The sequence below is a fragment of the Archocentrus centrarchus genome, unplaced genomic scaffold, assembly GCF_007364275.1.
Source record: "Archocentrus centrarchus isolate MPI-CPG fArcCen1 unplaced genomic scaffold, fArcCen1 scaffold_97_ctg1, whole genome shotgun sequence".
NCBI classification, from domain to species: domain Eukaryota; kingdom Metazoa; phylum Chordata; class Actinopteri; order Cichliformes; family Cichlidae; genus Archocentrus; species Archocentrus centrarchus.
Window position 1 is genome coordinate 282,410 of NW_022060306.1, and position 13,961 is coordinate 296,370.

Below are 13,961 nucleotides of genomic sequence, written 5' to 3' on the forward strand. Positions count from 1 at the left end.
GGTTGTGATCAAATTAGTTTCAGATGTTCATGTTGTCCTCACAATGAAATATAAGAACTTAAACAATCAGCAGACTTTTAATTTAGTGCCATCATCTGCTCAGACTTCTAGTTTGACCAAAACTTTCATTCAACCCAAAAAGCAGCAAAACTAATGACACTCCCATCAGCCTCAGTCCTACTTTATGTAGATTTGATCATCATTTTGACTTCACTGATTTTATCACTTGTAGACTTTAACATTTAGACTGACTTGGTTATTTTGAACTCCTGTTTCAGTCATTTCATTTTAAACTGATTTGTTGCTGCAGTTTGTTGTCTGCATGCAGCTGCTCTGCTGTTCTCTAAGAGTATCTGTCATGTCTGCAGGCTGTCAGGCTGCCTGATCACAGAAGAAGGTTGTAAGTCTCTGGTCTCAGCTTTGAGCTCCAACCCCTCCCATCTGAGAGAGCTGGACCTGAGCTACAACCATCCAGGAGAGGCAGGAGTGAAGCTGCTGGAGCAGCTGAGACTGGAAACTCTCAGGTATGGAGAGGCCTGTTGCAGCCACAGACAGTGTCTGATAGAGGAGGAAGCTGTACTTCACTCTGGCCCTGTCTGATGACTTCATGCTGGATATGAGTGTTATCTGAACAGTCACACATAGAGGAACCTTTTTACTTTGCTTCTATCAGAAAGTCTGCTTGAACAGAAACAGTAGATATCTGTATGGGGGTCTCAAAGGAGAAAATCTCCATCAACAACAATGGAGCAACCAGTTCAAAGTGATCTCTGCAGAGGAACAGTCTCACATTTTTACCCTCTGACCATCAATGGGATTAAGTTTCATAAATCAATAAATGAGCCTTTCTATTGATTTCCAGTGGCTCATGTTCCTGTTAGGAGAATCTGAAATATTGAGCATCAAAGTCAGTGAGAAAAATCAAAGTGAAGCAGACGAGTATGAGAATCAGAGTGAGTGAAACAGAGCAGGAGAATCCAAAAACAGAAACTAATAAAAAGTGAAGTGACAGATGCTTCCTTAGAACAAACACAAAGACGACACAATCTGAAAATCAGTGTCTAACAGTGTGTGTCTGAAAGCGATGTAATGTCCATGTGTGCATGCTGAAAGAGACTGTGCTGCTCTGACCCCCCTCCTCCTTTCAGGGTGGAGCCTGCTGGAGTCCGATGGTTGAGACCAGGTCTGAGGAAGTGTAAGTGTGTTTTTAATGTGATTGATGAAAACAAAGCAGCACACATTCAACCATCTTCAAACTGTCACATCACTCATTCACATCTCTGATATCAGGAGTCATCATCAAAGTGTCAATCAATGAACAGATGATGGATCAATAACTGCAGCTGGATTGTGTTTGTTCTCTCCATCAGATTCCTGTCAACTCACAATCGACACAAACACAGTGAACACAAACCTCAAACTTTCTGACAACAACAGCAAGGTGACATATGTGATTGTGGATCAGTCATATCCTGATCATCCAGACAGATTTGATCATTGTCCTCAGCTGCTGTGTAGAGATGGTCTGACTGGTTGCTGTTACTGGGAGGTCGAGTGGAGAGGAGAGGTTTATATATCATTGAGTTACAGAAGAATCAGCAGGAAAGGAAACAGAGATGACTGTGTGTTTGGAAGGAATGATCAGTCCTGGAGTCTGAGATGCTTTGGTGATGATGGTTACTCTGTCTGGCACAACAACAGAAGAACATCCTCCTCCTCCTCCTCCTCCTCCTCCTCTGACTCTCACAGAGTAGCAGTGTATGTGGACTGTCCTGCTGGCACTCTGTCCTTCTACAGAGTCTCCTCTGACACTCTGATCCACCTCCACACCTTCAACACCACATTCACTGAACCTCTTTATCCTGGATTTGGGGTCAGGAGTCCAGATTTGATGTCAATGTCACAGTATTCACTTGGTGGGTTGGATAACAGATATTCTTTTGTGAATATCAGTGAATATCAGGATGTTGTGTTTCTCTGAAGCTCAGTTCAGCTCAGATGATTCAGTTCATGTCAGCTGCAGTTAGTTTGCTGCAGATGAGACAAACTGTGATATCAGAGAGGAATCACTGAGCTGCACTGACCCAAAACATCAATTTACAAACTGCTCAGAGACGTTCACACATTATTGTCCAATGAACACAAGTTTGGTGAGCAGCCAGAGTTCATCCTGACATTTATTTTACTGCTGTTAGAATGATGAAATCACAACTAGACTTTAACTTGTCTGTGGTGGCATTTGGACAATTAAATGATCCTTTAGAAACTAGATAGAAATTTCATTATTTCCCAACATTGATTTTTCTGTGGTTCAGACTCCAATGAAAAGACAAAAGTCTGTAAATCATTCATTTATTGATCCAAATGATTAAATATCTGCTTTGTTCTATAAAGCCGAGAGAAGAGCTTCTGTTATTTATCATTATCACACTGATGAACATTACTGCTGAAACACTGCAGGAAATGTGTCATAATGTCAGGATTATTGGATGTGCAGAGTTGTAGTTACTGACAGTGACCACTGGAGGGCAGTGATCCTGATAGTTTCTCTGGAACAGTCCAGCTCCACCCTACTATAATCCCACACTACACACTTAATGCTGTGATCCTGCTCAGCACTGAAGGAATTTAAAATAATAAGAAGAAGAGTGTGTGTGCTGTTGCTGTTTAAGCCTTTAGGTTTCTGTGTGTTCATTTTATCGAACTCCAGAACCAAGAACCTTCCTGGAAACATCAGAAAATCATGATGTCACAATTTGATTAAAGAGCTTTTGAAGTAGTTGTCAGGTTCTAGCTGACATTTATAGCTCTGCTGCATCAGAGCCTCCGATCCATGTTAATGGAAACCTGTGAGTGTGACTTTTTAGGAGGGTTTGAATTTCAGTGGATTCTCCCAAACTGTGTATAGATGAAGATTTGCTCCCATAGAGAGACTGATGCAGACCACACACACACACACACACACACACACACACACACACACACACACACACACACACACACACACACACACACACACACACACAGCACAGACACACACACACACACAGAGCCTTGGAAGCATTAACAGCTGCAGTGAAACATCTGTATGACCTCAGCCTGAGTCCAAGTCAAAGCTTGTGGAGCATCAATGAAACAGCGACCTCTGACCTCTGTATGGAGCCCAGTTCCAGGGGCTCCTCCTCCCCGTCTCCTGCAGACAGCAGAGATTTTTAGTAGCATTTCCCTTTACACAGTACAAACCTGTGCAGTTTTCCTGCTCGCACACTTTTAGTATATGGAGGCTGATGAACTCACCCAGCTGAAAAACTTCCACTTTCCTCAGTTTATCTTTGTCATCAGAAACAGCTGAAACGTTTTACAATGCAGTTATTAATGAATAAAGTTGTTGTGACTGTTTGAAATAGAGAGATGACAAACAGACTAAAATAAGCTGCAGAAACATGAAGCCACCTCTCAGAGTAGTTTCCTCTATTCCACTTTCATTGTTGCTGTCTGAAATGTAACGATTCCCTTATTCAGAGTTCTTCTAAAACAATCGCACACATAGATATAGATGTCTAGAAGATCTATTTTCTCTCTCTGCTTCATCCTTTTGTCTGATTTAGTGAAACTCTTGTTGCAGATGTGGAGAAACAGCTGCAGGTAAAAACAGCTCTAAGAGCCGAGCTCGTGATCTGAATGTCATTCTTGGATCTGACAGACGTGAACATTTTCACAGCACAGTTGTTCAACAGTTGTTCACCTTCATCAACTCTTGTTGTTGGACACAGATAGAGATCCTTCTTCTTCTCTCCCTGTAAATAACACTCTTGTCTCTGACTGTCTGATTCCAACAAACTGCTGTTACACATCTGCACAAACATCCACTCACATCTGGATGAGGGCAAACAGCTGTTTTCCTCCTTTCAGCATTCTTTGCAGCTGGAAGCACTGAAACTCTTCACAATGGACTCACTCAGCATTAGATTTGTTCTTGCTCTAAACAAAAACATTGGGCCACACTTCTTAATCTTTGAGTTCAGGTGTGAAGAAGCAGTCACGTGATTTCAGGAAACGGCGCCTCGTTTGGCTTTTATCACGTGAAATTGTGAAAAACGATTTGGACCTCCACAAAGACTTGATGTGAAAACGCCCCCTTTGCTCCACACAGACCTCGAGGCTTTAGTATCAGATGGAACATCACTAATGTTTCCCTGTTTGCAGTCTCCAAAGGACGACCGCTCACCTGCATAACTCACCTGCTGAGTCTGCTCCTCTTCATCTACACTCTCTGGTCTGCATTCAGCTTCCCTGCCTGCCTCCTGAAAATACTCCCCCCATGGACTAACTAAGCAGCGACCCCTCCCTAGGACACGCTGGCTCATTTGGCCGAGTAACCGAGCACTACTCACTGCTCTGATCTTCAGACTCCTTTTCTGTGGATTTGCTTTCCTTGGAGCTTCTGGACTAACACGTCTCTCTTCTGCCACAGAGACCTCCTGCCTCGAGGCACCTGCTCCCTGTGTCAGTCTCACCTTTGACCCTCGTCTGCTGAAAATCCCTGTTGTGACAAATAAAGCCTGAAGCTGGTTCCTCTGTCTCTAATGTGTCTGCACTTGAGTCCTCCATTTGTATGGTCCTCACTGGCCTCTGACCTCTTTCTTTTCTAGTGTCCTCTGCAGCCCTGCGTTACTTTAACAAAGCATTGATGATGATCTGATTGTGACAGTTTTCCCCTCAATGCTGTTTTTGCTTTGTTGCCACTCTGGTTGTTCATTTGTGAGGAAGGAGAGAGGAGGTTTCTGGAGGAGCTTAGATTGAGGAAGCATAGATGTGTCCTATGTGGAAGTCTTTGATTGCTCACTTACTGCCCTCAGGTGGTCACAGAGAGGAACTGCAGGTTTAAACAAACTGCAGCGCAAACACACTGAAAAAAATGAGGAGGTTGTTTCCCAGCAACGTTAATGAAACTCTGACTGTATTCAGAAATCTCAACACAATCAAAGACACAAAGTCACACAAACAGTATTAATATAAAGTGATGTTGGTCTCTGTGAACACACAAACACACATTTAGGCTTCAGTGTGATGATGTCACATGCTGCAAAAAGCTGAAGCACACCTCCTCACTGAGGTCAAACTTTCAGTTGACCTTTAGTTTTTGGCTGATTCGGAGCTCTGAGAGGATTCTCAGGATGTTTGGGAATACTGACACAGCCCTCAAAAATCCTCTCCCTCCCTCTTCCCCCGGCCTCTTCCACTCAGCTACTTGTTGTTTTTAGTGTTTAGTCCCATTCATACACTCAGACTCTGCAGACACACTCATTTGATGACACACATATATGACTGTATGGTTTATTGGCTTCATTCAAACACTGAGCATCATCTCCAAACTGTGTGCTCTCCTCCTTTGGCACAGAGTCGAGCTGTGACAGAGTTAGAAGAAGGTTTCATGGCAACTTTGACCTGGACTCAGTCTGACCAGTCAGACGGCAGCAGGACTCATGCAGACCCACTGAGGGGGGGCTGATGATGAAGATGACAGAGGGATGTATGACAGCACTGCAGAAAGCAGCTGTGATGATGAGGATGTGTAACTGTGTGCAGGGCCGTATTACCGACCGGGCGAGTGGGGCTGGCGCCCCGGGGCCCATGGATCCAGGGGGCCCAGGGGGGGGCTGGGCTGATTGCGATAGAGCCCTCTATTCTAGGATCTTCTTTAGTTGTACTTCTTTAGTCTATAAGGGTTAACTGAAATGGGCTGGGGGGAGTGACAGCAGTCAGAGGGCCCTCGGCCACAGGACATAGGAACCAGAGGGCCCCTGGGCCATGTCGTACAGCAACCAGAGGGCCCCTAGGCCACGGAGGACGGCAATCAGAGGGCCCCGGGGCCACGGGCTATGGCAACCAGAGGGCCCCTGGGCCACGGGGGACGGCAATCAGAGGGCCCCTGGGCCACGGGGGACGGCAATCAGAGGGCCCCTGGGCCACGGGGGACGGCTATCAGAGGGCCCCTGGGCCACGGGGGACGGCTATCAAAGGGCCCCTGAGCCACGGGATATGGCAACCATAGGGCCCCTGGGCCATAGGAAACGGCAATCAAAGGGCCCCTGGGCTATGCGGTACGGCGCCTAGAGCGCCTAGGGGGACAGCAATCAAAGGGCCCCTGGGCGACAGGATATGGCAACCAGATGGTCCCTGGGCCATGCAGTACGCAAACCAGAGGGCCCCTGGGCCACAGAATATGGCAACCAGAGGGCCCCTGAGCCATGATGTATGGCAACCAGAGGGCCCCTGGGGCATGGGGGGACGACAACCAGAGGATCCCTGGGCCATGAGGAACGGCAGCCATTATAAGAGAAAAACCAATATGGATTTTCCAGTGGACTCAGTCCTGCTAAAAATCACAGAAAATCGCAATTGGCTCTCTGAAAAGTCGCTTAAAGTCACCAGATGACATCATGACATTACGTATGATGTCACAGCACCATGCACGCAATGCCAATCTCTAGAAAACGTGTGGGGACGGTTATGTCTGTAGTAGAAGAAGACAGTGCTAGCGGATTTTTACAGATCAGAGCTAATCTGCAGCACTGATTCACCGTTAGAAATGCTTCTGACAGCGGCTCAAAGCTACAGTTATGTTGAGAACAATGATTTTTGTCACTTTAAAGACGAGCAGCCAGATTCACCAAAAGGTTGCGAAAGTTGCTAAATGTTTTTTTGTCGCTAGGGACGCCCACAAGTGCGGACGTTTTTCCTTTCCAAAACCCCGCCACTCCGAACGGGGTTAGGGTTAGGGTAAGGGGGTAGGGATATGCACCCCCGGTTTCGGAGTAGCGGGGTTTCGTAATGGAGAGGTGTAACCCCCACAAGTCACTAAATCTAACGGCAAAGTTTCTCAATTGACAACACCTGCTTCGTGACCACAACGTATCCTGGGCCTAACGCTGGCCCCAGTAGAGAGCTAGCAGAACTTGTATCTATATTCTGTGGGAAGTGATTTCGCTCCTGCACAATATTGTTTGCACACAAAATGACATGGTGATTCACTTGTCATTATAACCTATTAGTTCTCTTCGGGGAGAGTAATACACCAGTAGATATTCACCTTAAGAACACAAGGTTTTGTACCTCTCAACTTTGCAGATTTCGCTTGCATATGTCCATATGAACAAATTTGGATGTCCAATATGGATTTTCCTGTGGAAATCACAGAAAGTCACTATTGGCTCTCTGAAAAATCGCCAGATGACGTCATGACGTGACATATGACGGCAAAGCGTCATACACAACGCTCATCTCTAGAAAACGTGCATGCATGGCTGCGTTCATAATGCAAAAGGGCAATGCTAGCAATTTTTAAAGATTAGAGCTAATCTGCAGCACTATTTCACCATGAGAAACACTTCTGATAGCAGCACAGAGTTACATTTATGCTGAAAAACAATGACTATGCCGGGTGCATGTCGCTATTGCCATTGATTTCTATTGTCGGCATAGCGGTATGTTTTGGTTTTGTTTATTACTGACACACTGTTTAATTAAATGTGCCTAACCCAAAACTATCCCTAACCTTAACCGTCAATAAAGGCATATGCCTTACCCTAAAACTATTCCTAACCCTAACCGTCAGTAAAGGCAAATATTTATTACATTAGTTGTCGGAATAGCGGCATGTCGGGATAGCGAGAATCAACGGACAATGCCACTGAAAAGATGAGTTGAGTCATCAGCTGACCAAAAAGTTGCCAAAGGCGCTACACGACATTTTTAGTCGCCAGGGACCATCAAAAGTCGCTGAATTGGCCACAAGTAGTGGACTGAAAGAAGGGGCGGAGACTTTGGCTCTGTCTCTATATATATAACCCCCTGCATCACTTCTGTTCACTCAGAACTTGACCTTGGCTTACTGCTTGACAAATTGCTTTGCATTCAACCTGTGCAACATCACTTGTTTAGTTGTAATAATCAACAGCCTTTTTAAAGGCTTGCATTCATTTGTATCATATTATATTAAGCTATACTATATCATTATACGTATAGTTTAATATTCAACAGCCTTTTTAAAGGCTTGTATACATTTATATTATATTGTATTATATTATATCATACTATATCATCATATGTAGTTTAATATTCAACAGCCTTTTTAAAGGCTTGTATACATTTATATTTTATTATTGTGTACTATATCACATTATACTATATCACATTATACGCATATCACATTACACCTTTAAAGGTTAAAAGCCTACCTTAAAAGGCTAGTGTATTTCATGTTTAAATATAACACCTTCCGAACTTTAAGGAGTGTTGTATTGTATTTGGCCATTCTCTGGCAACTTCATTTAGTGAATTTAGCGACATTGCCTATTAGTTTTGATATGTAAACAACAGCTACTTTCTGCCTTTAAGCTTCACACTGCAACTTTTGGCCATCTTTAATAACTAAAAAGCTGATAAGCGACTTTTTCCCATTTTAATCATTTCATCATATTCTGTTCTGTCTTAGGAAGTCTTACACGGTTGAGATATTACCTTTATCTAGCTTCTGCCCTTAATCATATATCGTGTTGTCATCAAGTGACTTTTCACAGAGCCAGTGGCGACTTGGTTTTTTGTTTGTCTTGTTTTTTTGCAACTGTCATTAATAGTAGGCCTATGGATTGCAAACAAAAAAGTGGCGCTTCAAAGCGAAGAGCCAAAAAAAACAGAGAGGCAAAACAGGCTGACTTCTTAAAAAATGTGCCTTCGATTTCTGGCTTTTTTGATAAGCCAAAGGATTCCAATGTTGATACCAATGTTGATAATGTCATCAGTGGTCCGAGTTGCAGCAGTGTAGAAAGCACCACTGATTTGATCATGCCGGAGCCCACACAGATCCAATCCGGTGTAGACCTGGCCTCTCAGGCTCAGGCTTCAGGGCCACACACAGAGCTCAGTTTCCACCCAGAAGCTGGGGACACCATCTCCAGTCATGGATCTTCTGCTTCATGCTCAAATACCACAGCCATTCCAGACTCGTGTACTCTTACAACAGCAGACTCACTGTCAGACCAGGAGGAGTACACTGAGACCAGTATCCCATTAGCAGCTAGGACCTCAAACTCCTGGTGTGAAACCGTTAATGACCCTGCTTTGTGGCCAAATGCCATTACTGAACAGGCTAAGTCGATTCTGGTTAGTAGAGGAGCAAAATTTTGCTTTTCAAAATCGAGTGAAAAGTACCCTGCCTCAATTAGAGATATGACCATGGGGGGTGGCACTAGGAGTTTCACAAATTCCTTAGTCAAATGCTGTCTACCTAATGGTCAGTCTGTGGAAAGGCAGTGGCTCCTTTACTCACCTTCCTCTGGTTGCATTTATTGTTTTGCTTGCAAACTGTTCTCAAGTAAGTGCAATGCATTTGTCAATGGGTTTTCTGATTGGAAACATTCTGAGCGTATCGGTGAGCATGAGAGGAATGAGGAGCATAGGGCTTGCATGTTAGCATTACACAGTCGTTCCAAAGACACAGGAAGAATTGATTCTGATCTTATGAAACAAATTGATGCAGAAAGGCAATACTGGCGGGACGTTTTGAGAAGAGTTGTTGCTGTAATTCAGTTTTTGGGAGAGAGGGGCCTTGCGTTCAGGGGAGATGACGAGCAGTTTGGATCACCTCACAATGGTAATTTCTTAGGCATTATCGAACTGTTGGCCAAATTTGACCCTTTTCTAGCTGACCATCTCCAAAGGTTTGGAGGCAAGTGCAAAGGCTCTGTGTCCTATCTCTCATCCACAATCTGTGGGGAATTTATCCACTTAATGGGAGAAAGAACAAAGGAAGCGATTATCAGTGAGATAAAAGAGGCCAAATACTTTTCTGTTATCGTTGACTCCACTCCCGATCTTGCACATGTGGACCAACTCACTTTTATTTTCAGATTTGTTGAAGCTGGGGGAGACGTTGTTGAGCGGTTTCTGAGTTTCGAGCCTATTGAGAATCATAGCGGGAGCAATTTGGCTGAGTGTGTTGTTGCAATGGTGGAGAACCTGGGCCTAGACATAAGTAACTGTCGTGGCCAGTCTTATGACAATGCAAGTAATATGTCAGGAGAGTACAATGGAGTTCAAGCTCCTCTGAAACGCATAAACCATTGATTTGTTATGTCCCCTGTGCTGCGCATTCATTGAATTTAGTTGGTGTCAATGCTGTTGACAGTAGCCCAGAAGCTGGGCGTTTCTTTGACTTCCTGCAATTTTTGTGCACATTTTGTGCCTCTTCAACACACAGGTGGGGAAAGGTTTTCAGAAATACAAATGTGAAACTCACACTGAAGTCCTTGTCAGGCACTCGCTGGAGTGCAAGAGCTGAATCAACAAATGCTCTGTGGAAATATTATGCACAACTGAGAGATTCACTGAACAATATTTCCAAAGATCCACAGGAGAAACGTGACACTAGAAGTGAGGCCTCTGCACTTTGTGGCAAGCTGGACACCCTAGAGATAGCTGTCATGGCATACTTTTAGGATACAATACTGCAGCGGTTCCAAGCCACAAGCCTGCAGTTAAAGAAGCCTAACATCAACATAAATACGGCAACACAGCTTCTCAGTTCTCTTTGTGATTTTGTGGCAGCACAGAGAGACAATTTTGCCCATTTTGAAAGATCAGCCTTAAGTGTTACTGATTCAGTCTCCCAAGACTACAGACATGATCTCCAGCGCACAAAGAAGTGCAAACATATGGCTGATGAAAGTGCAGAGCCAGATGTTAAATTAGGTGGAAAAGAAAAGTTTCGAATTGAAACGTTCAATGTTCTAATTGACAAGCTTGTGTCCTGTCTTGACCATCGGTTAACTGCATACACACACTTGACCAATCTTTTTCATGTTCTTTTCATGCCTGATAATATGTCAATCAGTGAGCTCACTTCAAGGGCCGAAGCACTTGCTGCAGCATATCCCACTGATCTAACCATGAGCCTGGCAGATGAACTTGTTCAATTCAAATCATTTATTCCAAAAGAGCAAAGATGCCCAAATACAATGCTAAAGACCATGGTAAATTTGGATTTGCAGTCCACTTTTCCAAGTCTTTACATCGCACTTCGACTGTTCTTGACTCTGCCAATTACGAACTGTGAAGGGGAACGGTCATTCTCCAGAATGGCTCAAATAAAAAATGAGCTCAGGATGAAAATGACCCAAAATCGTCTGAACTCCCTCTCACTTCTTGCAATTGAATCACAGTTTGTGCAACAGCTGAACTTTGATGAGTTGGTAGATGATTTTGCACGAAGGAAGTGCAGAAAGATTCTGATTCTCTAAACTTTGCCCATATTTAATGTGACAGTAACTTTGATTAGCACTTCCTGTTTGGGGCCTCGGGGATGATGCCCATCAGCATGAAGACTCTCTGCTGCCCCCCCCTCCATGGACTGTTGTGTTGAGCTTCTTTGTTAAATCACTTCAATGTCCACAAATCAAATCCAGCACACTTTCTGTCACATGTGTTGACTTGCTCCTCACAGTCCTCCAGCTCCACCTCAGGTGTGTGTGCTGTTTGGACTCAGTCCTGGAGCTGTCAGTCACTTTGACTGTGAAGGCTCAAAGATGGCTCACCTGTTGGAGGAGGGGCGGAGTTTATTCTTTAAGCCTTTCCAGGGTCAGTTACTGTTGTTGGTGATTTCACACACTTTCTCTGTGACGCCCATCCTGCGCCTCAGTGAGGTTAAGAAGCCTGTGGTCATGAAGAAATGTCCTAATGCTCTATAAATTTATAATGTTCTCAGATACTCGTTCCTTTCAGCATCTTTCTGTGTTTTTGTCACTTCTTGGACTTTTTGACCTCTTACAGCAAGGAACCAAATTTGGAGACTTCACTGATTTTCTCCATGAAAATGAAACATTTTGAAAAATGTGCCAAAGTGATGAAGTCTCGTTGTCCTCCAATAACACTCTGAGTGTGTCAGCGAGTGTCCTATAAAGGGTTAAAGTGACAGCATCAGCAGCAGTTTGCAGCTCTTCCACATTATTGTGGTCCTCAGAGATGAGCGTGTGTCTTCCTGCTGCCCGTCCAGGATATGTGTTATTGATCTGCTTTATATTGTGGGCCAAAAACAGGAAGGAGCAGCTGTGACAGCAGTGACGCTGCCTATGAGATCACCTACAGACACCAGTCAGCATGTTAGCACATACAAATGCACTTTGTGCTCTTTCTACACTTTGCTGTGTTTTTGGCTGTGACCTCGCTGCTCACTGTAAGTTCATATAACATCATATCCTAACATGATGGTGACTGAAATCAATGTGGAATCTGGATTTTTCCAGATTGCGTCTGTTTTCCGTAACGTTCCTGCAGCTGATCTAAATTCACTTTCTATCTTTAAAGCTGCAGAGATGAAACTGTGGAGGTTTTTGTCCTCAGTCACAATGCAAACGTCTTCATGTCCTCGTGCGCTGACTTTGATTTCCTTTCTGCTGACACGGCCGAGTTCATCATTGAAGAAAAAGCTTTATTCAAACAGCAGTGATGGATTTCCTCAGTGAGGGAGCTGCAGCTCTGCAAACACATCAACATGTGATTCCTTTTGAAGGAAAATGCAGCCGTTCCGGAAGTGCTGGGAAAGGCGAGGCAGCATGTTTCTAGGACACAGCAATAATATGCAGTGAAACTTGAAGAGTTTTCCATGTGAGGAGTTAAAGGAAACTTTCTTTAATGTTAATGCTGTCTGCAGTTCTCCTTCTCTTTCTTGGTCTCCATAAAAACATCTATAAAGCCCACAAATCAATGAAGGGCGGAGGCCAATAATATAGTTATTATTATAATCAGGGGCGGGGCCACAGGGGCATTGGCCCCATCTGAAATCTGATTGGCCCCCTGAAGTGCCCCTGTCCTGTCACTCATCTGTCCTTTGTCCAAGAGCGAGGATCAAATTATAGGTGGATGCAATTCCATGCCGAAACACCAGTAGCGCTAATGAGCCAAATAGGAATGTCCAGCATGACTAAAGCTTACAGATGAAAAAGAAGATCTGAACGATCTCGTGGAGAAAGTTTTTTAACGACAACCAATGCCAGTGTATATTTTGAGGAATTTGTTGGTAATGATAAGTCATAAATCCCTTTTTACTCATGAATGGTAGCATTTCACTAATTAATGTACTTCTTTGTAATTTGCATTTGTGTGTTAACATTAACTATAATGTCTGGCAGTCATAGAGAAGAATATGAAAAGTAAGGGTCAGTCTCAGGTGGGAATTCAGCAGTTTTTGAGCAAAAGAGTGAGTCTGACAGCTGAAAATGAGCAGGGTGAGAGGAGGGAGAGAGCAGCAGGACATGGTCGACCAGAGGCTGGTCCAGAGCAGAGCACCTCCAGTCCCGTTTCATCAGGTCAGAAATCATTTAGGGAGAGCAACAACAGTTAATGCTGTAATGTATGAAATGTCTGATATTGTTTTTTTAGTGAAATGGCACATAAGTTCACTGAATTCTTACAACTCATGGTGATAAGATTTACCATAACTTTAATGTAATGGCTTTAATTTTTATTGGTCCGTATATCACCACATTTACCACAAATACTTGGCCCCTCTTGATGGCCCCTTATTCAGAAAAATCCTAGATCCGCCACTGATTATAATAGAGTTTAGATGTGCACAGTTTCTTCATATAATCCAAGCAGCTCCTGCTGACTGCACACCTTTTCCCCTGTCAGCAGCTGCAGGCTGAGGGCAGCCGGACATCCATCGTTTAACTCCGTGACTGTTCGGAGCTGTTCGGAGGATTTTCGTCTTTCCCCGTTTCTGCTCGGAGCTTTTCCTTCCAACATGCTGTGCTGTTAATAAAAAGATGCTCCTAAAATAACGCGCCGTTAGATGCTGCAGGAACAGCTGAAACACGCTGACATGACAGGCTCTAAAAGAGCAGTTTATACCATCCCATAATATCAGGGGGCGCTGTCTCCTGCTGCCTGTAGGAGGCGCTCAG